Source organism: Thermobia domestica, chromosome 17 (assembly GCF_964235325.1).
Source record: "Thermobia domestica chromosome 17, izTheDome1.hap1.1, whole genome shotgun sequence".
Taxonomy (NCBI): domain Eukaryota; kingdom Metazoa; phylum Arthropoda; class Insecta; order Zygentoma; family Lepismatidae; genus Thermobia; species Thermobia domestica.
In genome coordinates, this window is record NC_137470.1 from 139,966,770 (window position 1) to 139,979,596 (window position 12,827).

Here is a 12,827-nt window from a genome sequence, read left to right on the forward strand (position 1 = left end):
TGATAAAGTAAATTTCAAAATTCATATTGTTGATTCACGTAAAGGTAGGGGACGAACTATGGGTTCAGCAAAATATGTTGATCTTGTAACACACATACAACAATGTACTATTCCTGTACAAAAAGATGAGTATTGTCTTCCTAAAAGTATTGTCCTTGGGAAAGGTAGGGCTGATCATCGTAATAACTATGTATATGAATTGAAAAATCATCCTGAACGATTGATGAAACGAGCAAAGGATTTGTGTGTCAGTGCTAAAGTTGACATTGAAATCCATGATGGATGTACTATTGATGATGTGAAAAAGTTTCAAAATAAGCTAGCGCCTCATTATCAAATTGTTGTTTACGAAAAAAATCGTTTAACTCGAAACTACAATGTAATTTATCCTGGAACACATGCATCAAAGAAAATTTTAATTTTGTATACTGAAGGACACTATGAATTAATTACTAATATTACAACACTATTAAACAAAAAAGTTATTGTCAGTACTGTTTGGAAGGTTATTATCATACAGAAAACCATAAGTGTAACTTCAAATGCACAATATTTGAAAAGTATCACAATGTTTGTAATAATGATAATAATATTAAACTCGAGTGCATTGATTGTCATAGACTGTTTTCTAGGGATGAATGCTTTGCCAATCATAAAACGATAAATGTTTACGGAAAGAGTTTATGCGAAACAAAGAAAATTTGTGTCCAATGCGGTTATATGGTTGACATGCGTCCACGCAAGTCTGAACATGAATGTGGTGAACGTTATTGTAAAACATGTTATACATATGTAAGCGTTGACCATATTTGTTTTGTTCAAATGGCTATGATGCAGCATATAGATACCTTTTTGTACATCATCTTTGATGTAGAAACAATGTTGCTTCCTAAAAATGAACAGGGAGAACAAGAACATCACGTAAATTTCGTAAATTGTATTCATGCCTGCTACAAGTGTAAGGACATGAAACTTGATGATACATGCTTTGTATGCGGAGATAAAAATGGATTCCGTTCGTTTGATTTCCACAACATTGATGGATTTGTTAATCATGTATTAATAACTCGACCAATGTTTAAAATAATCATTGTGCTTTCTCATAATGGCAGTAATTATGATATGCAATTCTGTGCTAAAACTTTGATAATAAACCATCATTTTACACCTGAAGTAATAATGTCGGGGCAAAAAATTGTTGAAATACGTTTAGGACAAAAGATTTACTTCCGTGACACATATTTGTATATCGGAGTTAAATTATCAAAATTACCTAAGACGTTAGGTCTTTCTGCAAATTTTCGAAAGGGAGATTTCCCGTACTTGTTTAATACATTAGAAAACCAAAATTATATAGGCAAAATTCCTGAGCTAAAGTATTTTGATCCTGATTCAAGGAGCACTGAAGATCGAAACCAACTTATCATCTGGCACGAAGAACGTGCTGCAAGTAATGAGGAGTATGATCTCCAAAAGGAAATGAGGGAATATTGTAGAAAAATGTGAAAATTTTAGCAGAGGTTGTCATTAAATTTTCAAACTTAATTGAAGACAAAACAAATGGTATCCAATGTTTTATCGCCGTGCCAACTATTGCTAGTTTGGCAATACTAACATATCGTACCTTATATTTACCCAAAGAAATTATTCCAATTATTCCACCCTATGGGTTTGACCATCGTGATCGTCAAAGTCTAAAGGCAATGTATTGGCTACGATACTTAGAACGTACTACTGGTAATGAAATTTTTCATTCTGGGAATGGCTTGGAAAAACAATTTGGAAGGTATAAGGTCGATGGATTTGAAAGTAAAACAAATACAATTTACGAATTTCATGGGTATTACTATCACGGGTGTTTAAACTGTTATCCTACACTACGACACGTGTCCCTAGATTCCACCTCTAAGCAAGGTACATCACTACAAGATCGGTATGAAAAAACCACTACAAAAATAGCATTTATTAAAAAATTAAATCTTAATGTCATTGAAATGTGGGAATGTGAATAAGACCACATGGTAAAAAAATTACAAAAAATTACAACAGTTTATTCAAACACAGTGTCATGATTTTGTCGACAATCTGGTACCTAAAGATAGTTTTCATGGTGGACGTACCGAATGTTTCAATGCATTGAACGAATGTACCAGCGAAGAATTTGTGGCGTATTATGATGTAACTTCGTTATATTCTTGGGTGATGGCACGTAAACCATTGCCAATAGTTAAACCTAAAATATACAAGGGGCTCTTTCCTTTCTTTCCATGCCGTCAAAGGATTCTCTTATATCTCCTCAGCCTCCCTCACCATCACTTAGCTATCATTCTATGTCATTTAAACAATACTGTATTATCTGCATTTACACTGTTTCTAAATAGAACCAACTAAGTTATGTGACATGTCTTTTAACTTCCTACGGGCACAGCATTCACCCAAAGTAATCTATCAATTTTAACTGTCAATATCTTCTATTGTATTAATCCTAGAAGAATAAAAATTATGTGACAGTTAGATAATACTTCTCTGTTTCCAATTTAACCATCTCCCATTGTCTGGGGGCGACCCCCTGGGGAAAATTTTGGTCTGAAATTACAATACCAACTACTGAGGCGAGCCTGGGCTCAATCTCGGTCTCCTATTAGTTTGCAAAAGGACATCACGATCTCCAATTAGAGACGAAATCGAGACTAGTCTCGGTGTAGGAACCATTCCAACTCATGTGAGTGGACATTTATCATGTATATGGCTCAAAAGTGTACACAGCATAATGTGAAACCAGAAAGACAGTTGTGCAAGCATAACGAGGTTTTAAACTCCAACGCGCACTTTTCGCTGTCATTCTTCGGATCTTCAGACCGTATCTGCAAATAATCACAACGTACCCTACAGGCGCCATTCATGCGAGATGTTACAGATGTAAAGTGTACTCGGTGCGAGTTTTGAACGAAATATAACACATGCCGATCCCCGCGTATCTTTTCTAGAGCGGGGAGGGAGTTGGTAGTAAAATAATTACTGTCTATGATTACATTCTGTTAGTATCACAAAACTTCCATGTGTGCTACATAACCTGCTCTGCATTCCGTGCCTAATTTTTGGCATGATTGTATAGCAAAACACACTCCCTGTTTATTGTAAAACATCACCTGCCTCTACTTGCCCCGTTAAGTACTATAGGTATTTTTCTACTATGTCTAAGAATAACATATGTCCGTTCTGTACATTTTTTTTTTCATTTTTCGTCCTCCATATTCAATTCGTACTGTGCGACCACGAAAACATTTACTCAATTTCAGTTCCATAGCAGTGTTTTGCATTTTGACCACCATATTGGATCCGCCATTTTGAATTTTACACTTTTCGGTATCAGATTCATACATAGCGACGACAAGTGTCTCTATATACCCAAGTTTAGATCCATACCTATTTTTTTTACTTTGTGTCCGACATCTTGAATCCGTCATTTTGATTTATAACATTTGATGTTAGATTCGTATTCAGCTACCTTTCAAACCTATACATACCGCGTCTCAAAACAATTACATCATAGCTTCCTATTTTGTTCATGTTTTCTGGTGTTTCGGAGCGTGCCTTTCTCTGATTTTCAAATGTTCGCCACGCCCCCTACAGGCCCCATTCAAGTGAGATATTTCACATGTGAAGTATACTTGGTGTGACATTTCCAACGATATATAACACATGCAGATCCCCGTGTTCCACTTCATGTTTTTCCCTAGTGAGACTACTTGTCCCCACGTCACGGTCAACAGAATTGCTCAAAAACGAACTGCCTTAAATAACATTTAAAAATGAATATAGTAAAATATAAGGAGAAAAATGCTGCAAATTAGAAATAAAACGTTGGGCAGTAATGCATGTTGTGTTGATAAATAAATATGAAAATAACGAATATACAGGGTGGTCCAAAAGTAGGTATACACCCCTACATTGATCAAGTATAACATTCTAGTTTTTGGATTTATTTGCTTCGACTGTTCTGGGCTTAAGTTACAAGTAAAAAGACGGTAAGAACAAATAATAAAGAGGCTAGGTCTACCTGTTTGATAACAATAAGAAATGATATAAAATACAGTGAGCTGATCAGTACGGGACTGTATACCCACTTTTGGGCCACCCTGTATAATATTAATAAAAAATAGTAATAACAGTAACAATAGATAAAATATATAATAACAATGAATATTAATAATAGGAAGAAAGACTAACGTTTGAGGCGAACTTTAACACGTGGGTCAAGTACCGTCCACTCAGTATCCATCAGATCGCCTTCCACCATGTCAAATTCAAAGAAACTGTAGTTTTTTTAACTACTCTGTGCCTGGTTGTAGCTACTGATGACTAGCGACAAAATATCACAAAAAGATCCATGTTTAATCATCTAGAACGATCCAACTCCAAAATCTATCTGTCGTTACGACCATTGTTGGCACTAGTAGTTGTTGTGTACGAACAACTTGCTAAGCTCTATGTTTGAATTGTTTGACCATAATGCGGAAACGAGTTGTGTCGACCTCTACAGAGTTTGTTCTGAAAGTAATGTCAGTAAGTCTATTAAAAATCATTTACTGAATTATCGTTACAAGTATTTGAAAATCTTCAAAATAGTCTCCTTTTGCGCCGATATATCGGCTCCAGCGGAACTTCCAGCTCTTGGATGCGTTGCAGTAGTCGTCCTCCGGAATGTCTTTTAATGCTGCGTTGCAAGCTGCTTTGATCTCGTCTCCTGTCTCAATATGCTTGTCTTTCAGGGGTGTTTTGAGGCGTGAAACAGAAAAAGTCGGGGGAGCCAAGTCCGGGCTGTACGGGGGCTGGGGGATCGTTGGCTCTTCTGCTTTGACCAGGTAGTCGGTGACGATGAATCTTTGTTCCAACGAGCGCTGCATTTTCACTTGCACAAGATCAAAAAATAACTCCCACGGACAAAGATTCATTGCCCGTCCTCACTTTCCAGATACTCGGAGCACACTGAGAGACGGGGCGCTGCTTAGCTGGATTCTTCCACTATCAGTTTGAACCGGTTACACAGCGTCACAATAAATTCTCTGACTTTACTTTTAGGACATATCCTGTATATGATGACTATCGCGTAATCCCTGACCCTGTAATCCACGTAATTTCTTGTCTTTATTTCCAACGATTCAGAAGAAACCTTCCATCTCTCCGCTGCGTCCACCATATTGAATTCGTCCTCCATCACGGACCTGTTGAACTTCTTTAATTCATGGGAAAAGAAACGTGTACTTATTCAGGATACAAAGAAAGCCTTAGTTCACAAAATTTCGTACGTGGTATTTACCTAAATCCATGTGTCTGCCATATTGAATTCGCCTATTAGTCCCTTTTGAGAGGAATTTCTCAAATCAATGATATATTTGAGTTCTGTATATCAAAAGCCTCTATGTACCAAATTTTGTTCATTTGTTTTAGGAAAAACTTTTTTTTCTGCGAATCCGGAATATTGATTTTACTTCTCTTTATTTTGGGGGATGGATTTCCCAAAACATTGTGTAATGAATATAACGTTAGGTTTCTGTATATTTAAAAGCCCTCATATATTAAATACAAAGTGCCGTGACCATAAATCTATCGGTTGAAAACAAGCTCTTCCCTTCTCCCTGTGGCCGCCATATTAAATTCCTGTAAATATGTATTTTGTTCCTCAAAATTTCTCATTAAGTAAATTTTGTGAGTTCATATTTAACGAATGAGTAGCTAATGTAATACTAATAAAATAGTCCATGTAATAGTAACAATACACGGTTCGCCAATACCTTGTTCTACCTTACATATTATTGGTCAGTTCCCTGGAACAAAAGAAAATTGATAGGAGAACTGTAACCACACTGAGGTTTCACTGAAGGTATTGGTAAAAGCCTCATTGAAATCGATCAAGTAGTTTTTGAGATACTAAAGGACAAATATACCTACTCGTCTTCATTAGATCTCTAATAGTATTGATATGTGATAAGCTTTATGTAATTAATAGATGGCATATGTTTTGTTATAGGTACAGGTGAATAATTTTGGAGATTAGATGTGGTATAGAAGAAATATGCAGATGGTAATTAGGACCCTAAATAAGCTCCACAATAAAATAAATTTTGTACACTGAAATAAACTGTAGTGGCGTGTTTTTAGATTTTATGATTAATACTCACAGTTGGTTAATATGCATTTTGCTGTAAACAGCTCGAAGGGTTTCTCATGATAAATCCAAGCACTTCCCGCGATCAACCTTCATCTATTGGATCTCGCAGCCGGACTCGCCACTTTTCTTGGGGAAGTCAACCGATAGAAAGCACATCTAGAGATAGGCATCCTTCTACAGAATCTACACAATCTGCTAAACGTGTTCGATCAAGGTCCCCTATTACATCAATGGATATCGAGGGCAATCCACAGCATACTAATAAAATAACGGGTCCTGTAGATCATTCCTTACCAAGTTCAACTTTCGATCCTGTTTATCACTTTCTACTCACAGAATATGACACTAAATTCACAAATTCCAAAATGATATTTTTGCAAATACTGAAATACGTTCCTAGGGTACGGGACACTCTAGTTCAAATCGTTTCCACTAGGAATGGCTACATTTTGAAATCGAAAGATCCGAATTTTGGAATCACCATACGGAATAAAGCTTCCTACGAAATTTTCGGGAAAAATGCTAAACTGACGAAATTGACAGATAAGCGTCAAAAGCAGCCTCCACCACCTCGACAACCATCTTTTCTGTCTGTTGTCATTAGAGGAGTCTCACCTAAACTAACAGATGCAGAAATACACGAGGAACTAGCGCAAGAAGGGATATCAGTCGATAAATGTCTTCGCATTCGAAATAATAATGGTCCTACATACATGATCCGCGTTCTTTGTAAGCGACAGGACACTATTGACTATTTATTGCGATATGGTGCGCCTATCTATAAGAAAATACACAGAGTTGAACCATCTAAAACTCAAGGACCGTTACCAATTCGTTGTGAAAAATGTCAGGTATACAACGATCATACTACCGCTAACTGTTCAAATCCTTCTAAATGCGGATACTGCTCAGGGCTACACGAGACCAAGGCATGTCCCAATCTCCAAGGACCACCGAAATGTAACACTTGCAGTGAGCTTCATCCTACTTACAGTTATCGCTGTAAAGCCAAACCAGCACCGACCCCTGAGCATCCAGAACTAACGGTACCGCTAAAAACGGCCGATAAAACAACTCAACCGACTCAATCCATTTTACCTCCGCTAACCGTCGAAGATCTCCTTCGTTATATCAGTTTGGTGTTACAAAATATATTTCCATTTCAGCGAGCTCATATCTTACACCACATAATCTCTGCTGCAAAATCTATTTTTCACATCAATCTCCATGCAACTTACTCTAACAATTATGTTCATTTTCACGTTGGACCGCTGGAAACTGCTGTTTAAAGCCATGCATATGTTACTTTACATCATGGGGATTACTTTCGTATTCGTTAATATTCGATCCTTTTCACAACATAAGCTGCTATTCGAAACATTATTATATGAGGAACATATTAATGTATTTGCACTTAACGAAACCGCCTTAAGACCGAACATGTTAGCCCATATTTCTGGTTATCAACTGCAGCGCCACGATTATCCCAATCATATGGCACGTGCTCAAGGCGGAGTTGCAATAGGTTATTTTTCCAAATATCCAGTAAGAGCATACACTCCACAAGTTTTTGCCGATATGCCGGAATACTTACTTTATTCTATATATTTTCCATCATTAATAGTTAATTTTAGCACTATCTATATTCGACCACGCCAACCCATACCATTACAATATTTTGAATACATAGCCCATAACTTTCGAAATATTATCATCATGGCGGATATTAATATCCATAGTCGTAGTGCTTGCGAAAAGGCAAATTTTCAGCAGTTCTTAACTGAAAATCTACAGTTGCATCTTCATGTCCTTCCGAGTCACACTAGACCAATCAGTCAGACTACACCAGATGTCGTCATCACATCTATAAATCTTATTAATGACTGCCAGCTTGAAGTTCTCGATTCCATCGGAAGTGATCATCACCCAATTAAATTAACATTAACTCGAGGACAACCGCAACTACCGGTAATAGCCCCGCGAAGTGTTCCTAGATTTGACAAAGCGAATTGGCCTCATTTTCGGCAAGACATCGAACACTCTCTTTCAAGTGTAACAGCACCGGCTACCGAGCCTGAGTTGGCTTCGTGTCTTACTACTCTCACAGAGGCAATACGAACCAGTGCTCATCATAATATTCCAACTGTTCAAGTAACTCTCCATAAGCCAAAATTACCACCGATGTATGTCACTCTAATACACAAGGCTCGTCAACATCTCCGTGAATACTATCACACAGGCAATGATGTCTATCTACATCAACATCGTCAATGGCAACGAGTGGTTCGCAACTATCTTGCTGCATATAAACGTCGCAGTTGGATTAAGACTTGTAATACCTTATCCGAAGAAGCACACCCATCTCTCTATTGGAAGAGGTTTAATCAACTAACTGGCAAGAATACGTCAACAACTTAACCGCTAATTGCAGATGGCACTCCTCTTTTCTCCGACGAAGAGAAAGCTAACGCATTTGCTAGTCAGCTACAGAGCGTTTTTACTCCAACAGCTGCCTCTAAGATCTCTGAACGGATAGACATCTCTAGCATTCCCGCTTTACAACCTTCTGCCGATCATGCCATTGATCTGGAACATCCACTCACCGCACCCATTACTACTGATGAACTCCACATAGCCCTCAAGCGGAAAAAGAACACAGCTCCTGGGGTTGATAGCATATGTTATCGACATATAAAAGAAGCCCCGCAATCACTTCTACTACTACTGGTGGCGATATATAATTTTATTCTCAGAACTGGTTTCTATCCTCCAGACTGGAAAGTCTCAAAAATTTGCATGTTCCATAAACCAAACAAGCCAGTGCATTCTGTTTCCTCTTACAGACCAATTCAACTGACATCAATATTCAGTAAAATATTTGAGAAAATTCTTGTCTGCCGTCTTCATAAGTATCTTGAGACAACTACTCTACTACCCATCCATCAAGCAGGTTTTCGGCCTAATTTCTCCATAAATGACCAGCTACTTCGTCTCAGCACCATAATTACTAACCAGTATAATAAAGCCTTTCCTTCTTGCCTCATTCTTATGGATTTAGAAAAGGCTTTCGATAAAGTTTGGCATTACGGCTTAATTAAAAAATTACAATCATTTAAGTTTCCACTTTGCTATTTGAGGATAGTATATTCTTTCCTTACAAATCGCATTGCTTATGTTTCAGTGGGAAATGCTCTATCTTGGCCTATCTTTCCGCTTACTGGAGTTCCTCAGGGTTCGGCTCTCAGCCCTTTATTATATGTCCTTTATGCTTCTGACATCCCTGCAGTTCCACGTAATGTTTTTACTTTCCAATACGCCGACGACACAGCTTTTCTCGCTCTTGGTAAAACTATCCAACAACTTAATACTCTTTTACAACAAACTCTCGATAATTACATCAGGTGGTGCAAAAGATGGCATTTAACTATTAATACAGAAAAGACGCAAGCAATCGTGTTCTTACCTCCGAACAGGCGTTCCAGAGTTTACAGAAATCCAAATCTCTTGCAAGTAAATGTTGATGGGTACCGAGTACGCCCTTCTCCTACTGCTACCTACTTAGGCGTGGTCTTTGACTCAAAGCTGACTTGGAATGCTCATCTGAAAAAGTTAACAGCTAAGGCTAAAATTCGTTTAAATCTATTGCGTCGTCTCACAGGCACAACTTGGGGTCTGAAAGCTGAAGTGTTACTTCATACCTATAAGGCGTTTCTCCGTCCCATCCTCACTTTTGGACACACCGCTTGGAGCAATGCTTCTGCGTCATATTACGAAAAACTCTGCATAATGGAGCGACATGCTATTCGGCTGGCGTATCGTATTAAGCTTCCTTACCCTACATGGCTTACATATGAGTATATAGACTTCTCAAAACTCACGAAACACCTCGAAGAACTACGACTAAGGTATATAACTTCACGTATACAAACAGGTCATCCGTTATTCTTGGACATTCTGCAGACTGATGCTCTTACTGATGCTACATTTCGGTATAAACACTCGCCTTTAAACATCTTAGTATCACTGTTTGTTCGAAATGCACATCTGACTGCTGATGAACGGGAAATATATGATATTTACCTCATTAATAGACTTCGGAATTTTAGGCACCAAAAAGTTTAATTTTAGGCGCCTAAAATAGGTACTAAAAATAGGAAAATAGGCGCTAAAAATTAAAAATAGGCTCTAAAAATAATAGTATAAATTATTACATACCCCTTTTTATTAACATCTTTTGTTTTCAGTGAATCAGGTGATTCATTCAGTACACAACTTGCTCATTCGTAATTTTGGAAACAGTAAATTACCAACAGTTTCTCAAAGTTTTCGACTGTCAATCTCTCTCTTTTGTCTGTAAGGATCATCTTTGCTGCCGAAAACGATCTTTCCACTGAGACAGATGTTACAGGAGCATACTTAAATTTCGATACATTTTTCATTTCCACTTCGTCGGGGATGGTTTCATCCTCTCCCATCAAAACTTTCCCTATACGAGCCAACACAAGAAATCCCTCATTCTTCTTCACTACACTTTCCCACTTACACTGCACTTTTTCCCCAACTATCCCCGTAGCACTTTGGATTTTCTTTTCGGCTTCGTTAACTACTGACACCTGTTCACTAAGTGGCTTTCCCGTAGCTTCCAACTTAGTGATCGTCGTAGGTAAGAATGAAAAATTTGACTTGATATATACAAGATCTCTTTTGAGAATGGGATCTTTGAAAAGTTCCTTCAAAACTGAAACACTTGCAATGTTTTCCACACCAGGAAGTTCGCCAACAACACCAGCAATAGCGTCCAAGTTCTCTGCGTAATACAAAGCTGCTTCAAGCCATGTTCCCCAGCGCGTTAGGACAGGTTGTGGAGGAAGAGAAATGCCAGGCAGTTTTTCTTTAAAGACAGCGATTCTCGATGGGGCTTTGCAAAAAGTTTTTTTCATGTTAGAAATGAGAGCATTGACTTGAGGAAATTCGTTCCTGATTGTTTCAGAAATTCTATGAAAAGCATGTGCTACACAGGTAACATGGATGAGGTTGGGGTAGAAAGGTTTTAGGTTCTTAAACGCAGCAATCATGTAAGAAGCTGCATCTGTGCAAAGAAGAAGAATTTTAGAATCATCCACACCACTAGGATACAGAAGTTGCAAACTTTTGTTCACGGTGTAAGCAATTGTCTGGGCACTCACTTTCTTAATTTCCTTGCTACTTAACAAGTGAGGAGTTGAAGGTCCATCTTCATCAAGTTTTCCTACAACAACATTCACTATGTATCTATTGCATGCATCAGTAGTCTCATCGACGCCTACCCAAATGCTGGAATCGCCAATATCCTTTCTGATTGTATCAAGTGTATTGTTGTATTCAGAATCCAAACACGTTTTCCTGAGTGTTGACTCACACGGTATCGATTGCTGGCACCACTTCTGTAAAAACTGTCGGAATGTTTCATTTTGAAGTGTGTTCCATGGGATGTTGGCAGCGACAAGGGCTCTAGCAAGATCCGCATTAAATGTGTTCGCAGTTCCAGATTCAGATCCAGATCCAGAAGGCTGAGTTAACTGTGTCTGTTTCTGTTGTTTCTTCGCTTTAGATTTGGCAAGATGTCCAGCACCATCAATGTGTTGCTTTAAGTGGCACTTCTTTTCCTGAGAAACCTTAAAAAAAAAAAAACGCTTAGAAATATATTTTCAAATGCTTCTTACAAAACTAGTGAAGATGGTGGCGTTTTAACTTTAATTTCGGTTTCAAATTCTCTAATTTTCTTCGTGTACATTGCGACTAGTATTTTCAAACGGGTCAGTTCGGGTCAGCTTATTGTTGGACACCCTCAGTAACGGGTCGGGTCAGGTCAGCCTAACTCGGGTCACGAGTCTGGTATCGTTAGACCAACTCAGTTCACCAGTCGGGTCGGGTCAAACTATCTCGGGTGACCCGACTCGACCGGTGAACTGAGTTGGTCTAACGCTACCCGACCCGTGACCCGAGTTAGGCTGACCTGACCCGACCCGTTACTCGAGGGTGTCCAACCAAAAGTCGACCCGAACTGACCCGATTGAGAGCACTAATTGCGACAACTACCATCACTGTTTGCTTGCCTTTCTGGTCGTAATGTGCTTTTTTTTTTTTTTTTTTTAATCGGTGAACGTTACATTATTGATTTAAAGTTGACAAAAAGGCAAACTTGTTGGTCTACCTCGTTAAAGACCAATATACCCCAGTCCCATTTCGAATCAGAACAGATCAAATAAAAGACTAATCGATGAGCATTTTACTTCAGAATAATCCCCAATTTACAGACAGAAGCAATAAAATTGTATATCAATATCTGAGAAATAATATTTAATTTTAAGCACTGTAACTAATTTAATTTTAAGCACTATATTTTATTTAATTTCGAATGCTGACACACTCCAACTTGGCAAAAATTAAAACATAATTTGGCAATATTTTGTTTGAGATTTGGATGCCAAAATAATTGCATGAAAAATTTCAAAATATCGTCCCTTTAAAATTTTCTTTAAAACTGTAATTTACAAAATTTTTAACTGATTTGAACCAAATTTTCCCCAAAATATGATTAAAATGTTTCAGTGTGAAAATCAGTGACCTGTCAAAAATTTAAAATAAGGGCCGTTTTAAAATTTCAAAAATTCAA